The following is a 5,135-nucleotide window of genomic DNA, read 5'->3' as shown; positions in this document are numbered from 1 at the left end:
CGCTTCGAGGGAACACCAGCGCAAGGCTCCAAGGCCACGGGGGAATCCTTTGCATATTTGCCAAGGATGTCCCTGTAGGCGTAGCCCGTAGCACAAGGATTCCTGGCGCCGTTGCCAGGTGGGATCGCTTGAATAGTCTCCCGTCAACACGCTTACTTCTGGCGCCGTTGGAAGGACTTTTGTTGCCGTAGCAGGTAGGCATAGTCTTCAGGCGTTTCGCCTCTGAAGACTCTGAAGTAGTTGAAGCCTTTCTCTTCTTGGCTTCTTTTTTAGCAACTTTTGGTTTCTTCACGTCTACTCCAGACGGAAGAGTCACTTTATTCACCTTTGAAGACTTAGGTGAAGGAGCATTTTCATCAGGCATTGATTTGGCAGTGTCTGGCCTGGCAGATTCTTCATCTGAAATATTCTGAGTAATTTCATCAGCAGCTGGTTCTTCATTTTCATCAGCCTCAACCATTTGCACAGTATAGCTTGGCTGAGGTTTTGTTGGCTGCTTTGGAGCGGCAACCCTACTGTTGTATTCATCAATTGAAGCAGTTGCGGCTTTGACAAATTGCACTTTGACACCCTTTTGATCAGCATGAAGACTTGTGTATCTACCAGGGAGGGTTTTCAGCTCTGCCTGAGTAGAAACAAGTTTCTCAAGCGACAGGTTTATGATGTTTTGCTTCAGAAATTTCTACTTCTTAAGCTTTGCAAGCCTAGCTCGTTTTGCTTGCTGATCCTTCCATTTTGCTTCATTGATGAATGAAGCAACCATATGACTAACTCCAGGAGGAAGCTTCAAATCATCAGTTGGAGTGCTTGGATCCTCATACCAAAGATCGATGAAGCTCAGCAGTACTTTCGGATCCAGTGCGAGGTGAATGGAGCTACCAGTAGCTTGTGCAACCCTTTCTTGCTTGTTTCTGATGATGGCTTGTAGAGTTTCATCATCATATTCGTCGCTTCCCTCTGATGCAGAAGGAATGTTGACAACCTTGCCTAGTCTTGGCCTTGTACCTCTACCAGCAGCCATCTTGTCTTCAGCACACTAGGTGAAGATTTTGGAGCTGAGCCTGAGGCAGATGGCACAGAGGAACTTCGGTTTCCTGATTGAAGCTTACTGAGCTGTTTCTGCGGAGGAGGTGAAAACTTTGCTGCAGTTGAGGATTTGGCAGTTGTTGCTACTTTCCGAGGAAGTTGCTCTTTTGATATTGTTAATGAGGCCTTCGGCTTGAGACTTGGTTTCTTCAAAAAAACCTTCTTCTGAGGTTTTTCTATAGCAGAAGCCTCAGCAGCAAAAGAAGTGACAGCTGTAGCTAAAGTAGCAGAGTCCTCATTACACTTTGTGAAAACAACTTTAGCCTTTTTCTGCAGCTTAGACAAATACTTGTATTTTTCATCAGGGTAATCCTCAATTGTGGTTACGCTTGAGGGATGTGCTGCTTGTTGATCTCCCTGAGGCAATCTTTTGCAAGGAGGTTTGAGGGCAAACTTCTTGGCATATTTTGGAGTGACATACCTATATTCCTTCCACTCCTTTGCCCATCTGCATTCAATCTTTTGAAGCCTTATCTTGCGTTTTTCCATGGTCTCTTTACCATGAATTTCCTCATCACGCGTGCACTACTCAACATATATCTCCTCAGGGATCTCAAAGGTAGTGTTCTGTTCCAGCTTCTTGCTACCCTTCTGTTTTCTGTCTTCCTCCATTTTTTCAGTTGAGGTTTTTGCTGAGGAATATGTATTCTTGAGGAATGTGAGGACACAGGTAATGTTTCTTCAAGAAATGCTGCAAATGAGTTAAGTTGATGAGAACCTAGTGATTCATCATCTGACATTTTGTACCTGTGAAAAGAGTATAGGTGCGAATAATTTGGAGAGGTCACATGCGTTCTCAGATTTGAGGAAATTGAAAAATTTCTTAAGTTGAGAAATTTGACCAGTGAATTGAGGAGTTTGACTAAGCATTCTGATCTTGGGTTCCGGAGTTGTGCATATTCAAAAATTTACACAACTGAGGAATCTCGTGAAGAATTTAGTGGCTTAGTGAAATTCATCAAGTGTTCTAGATATGGGTGTGCACAGCTGAGAGATTTTCTGAGGAAAACCTGATTTTGCAAATCTTAAGAGAATAAAGAGATCAATAGGGGTAGTAAAATAGGATTTTAATTACCGTGTGCGAAGAACACGATGAACTGGGGCTGTAAAATTAGAAGTTCTCTGGTCCAGATCTTCATTTCCCTAACTTGGCGACTGAAGACAGCTACGGTGGCGGCGGAGGAAGATGTTCCGTAGTCGGAGTGAGTCCGGCGAGGGCGAGGGCGAGGTAGTGAAGCTTTTCCTCACCGGCAACGAAGATGCTAGCGGCGGCGCTAGGATTTCAGCTCGAGCAGAGAAGACGAGAGGGAGGAAGGGTTTTTGAATGAGGGGGGGGGGGGTAAGGAGCTTTTTATAGCTCAGGTGAAAATGGTCTGAAGAAAAAACTTCGAACGGAACTGCCCTTGCCCCTTCGTCTCTGCATGACACGTGCTACCCCCGATCGAAGCAGTGGAAATCGTGGTTATCCGTTTGTGAGTAGTGGGTGCTGTTACTGTGGTAACGTTAAAATAAAATTTTGAATTTTGAGGGTTTTGTTTCAAAGTCCTGAGCTGACAAGAACTCAGTGAGGATTTTGAACAAATGTCAAACAGAACGGGTATGAAGAATTGAGAATAGACTGGGTTGAGCTTAGCATAGAGGGGAGATGGGTCCGGTAACATTCACTTAGAAGAAATACCAACTTGAAGATTTAGCAATAAGTGAATGCTGTTGAGGACATTGAAAGCTTATTATAATATATATATATATATATATATATATATATAGTCAAATGAAGATCATCACATAAAGTTTTCAAGAATTTCAAAATTTTGTGAAGAAGTCTCAGATTGAAGAATTTCCAACTTGAAGAAGTTCAAAGTTGGGTGGTGGCGTGACCCACCGTATAAGAATGATGATTTCACGCGCCGCGTACAATTGTTGTAGGGCCCTGAGAACCAAATTCTTCATTGATTTCTTCACACTTAGAGTGATATTCTTCATTGATTGAAGAAAACCGTTACTTTATGTGTTGCACATCTAAGTCATCAATTTTGCATAAGTGTTAGGATGTGTGCGTGTTTACAAGACATTTGAAGATTCTAGGATATTGAGCTCACACCGCAACTTGCAAAACCTTCTCTCATCCAAGGGCTTTGTGAAGATATTTGCTAGCTGGTCATCAGTCTTCACATGGTCGATGATGATATTGCCCTTGAGTACATGGCCACGAAGAAAATGGTGACGAATCTGGATGTGCTTAGTCTTCGAGTGTTGTACTGTGTTGTAGGCGATCTTGATTGTACTCTCATTTTCGAAGTACAGGGGCACATTCTTCATGTTGATGCCATAGTCTCTGAGGGTTTGCTTCATCCATAGCAGTTGAGCACAGCAAGATCCACCAGCAATGTATTCATCTTCGACAGTGGAGAGTGATACACAGTTCTGCTTCTTTGAGGACCAGCAGACTAATGATCTTCGAGGAAACGACATGTGCCTGACGTTGACTTGCGATCCACACGGTCACCAGTATAATCAGAATTAGAATATCCAACGAGGTGAAGATTTGAGCCCTTGGGGTACCATAATCCTAGTGTTGGTGTGTGAGCTAGATATCGAAGAATATGTTTCAGAGCCCTATGTGTGATTCCTTCGGTTTTCCTTGAAAACGTGCACACATGCAAGCACTAAGCATAATATCTGGCCTAGATGAACATAGGTACAACAAAGAACCAATCATAGAATGATATACCTGCTGTTCGAAACTTTACCATTTTCGTGAGTGCAAAGGTGGCCGTTGGTAGGCATTGGAATCTTGAAGCCTTTGCATTCATGCATGCCGAATTTCCATAAAACATCCTTGAGGTATTTCTCCTGAGATATGAAGATGCCATTGCGTTGTTGACGAATTTGCACACCTAAGAAGAATTTCAGCTCCCCCATCATGGACATTTGATATTCTTCACTCATCATGTAGGCAAATTCATCATTGTAATGTTTGTCAGTACAACAAAAAATAATGTCGTCGACATATATTTGGCACGCAAATTGTTCTTTGTCACAGTATTTTGTGAAAAGAGTAGGATCAAGTGAACCGGGTTTGAAGCCTTTCTTCATGAGGAATTCCTTCAATGTATCATACCACGCCCGAGGGGCTTGCTTGAGGCCATATAGTGCCTTTTTGAGTCTGAAGACTTTGTCAGTATGCTTCGGGTCTTCAAAACCTGGGGGCTAAGCAACATATACTTCTTCCTCAAGCTACAGTTGAGGAATGCACTTTTCACATCCATTTATATAGAGTAATATTGTGATGGTTAGCATAAGCAAGTAATATTCGAATAGCTTCAAGTCTAGCAACAGGTGCAAAAGTTTCATCAAAGTCAATTCCTTCAACCGGCGTGTAGACTTGGGCTACAAGCCGTGCCTTGTTCCTCACAACCTGATCATCCTCATCTTGCTTGTTTCTGTAGATCCACTTGGTGCCGATGATATTGTGCTTGCGAGGATCTGGTGTTTTTACGAGTTCCCAATACGACATTTAGCTTGAACTGAAGAAGTTCATCTTGCATGACTTGAATCCACCCAAGTTCCATGAAGGCTTCAACAACTTTTGAGGGTTCTGTGATAGACACAAAAGAGGAATGCCCACAAAAGTTAACTAAATGTGAAGCTTTTGAGCGAGTGAGAGGACCTGGTGCATTGATGTTATCAAGGATTTTGTCAAGTTCTACTTCATTTGCAATCCTTGGATGAGCTGGTTGAAGACTTTGGTTGGGCTGAGGAATTTGATCTGTAGCATTTTCCTCGGGTGCACTTGCTTGTATTTCATCAGTGTTGGGGATGACTTGTTCAACAAAGGGTTGTTCCTCAGTAGAAATTATATCTTCAGTAGCTTTGAGCTTAATGGCTTCCTCAGGAGTCAATTTATCTGGCACAGGAGGCAGTTGCTCTCTTTGCGAGCCGTTAGTTTCATCGAACCACACATCTACAGTTTCAACAACCTTCCTGTGATAGGTTTTGAAGACTTTGTATGTGTGCGAGTCCTTTCCGTAACCAAGCATAAAACCCTC

Source organism: Hordeum vulgare, chromosome 1H, assembly GCF_904849725.1.
Source record: "Hordeum vulgare subsp. vulgare chromosome 1H, MorexV3_pseudomolecules_assembly, whole genome shotgun sequence".
Lineage (NCBI taxonomy): Eukaryota > Viridiplantae > Streptophyta > Magnoliopsida > Poales > Poaceae > Hordeum > Hordeum vulgare.
The sequence above is the reverse complement of the archived record's forward strand: the minus strand, read 5'-3'. Positions refer to the sequence as shown.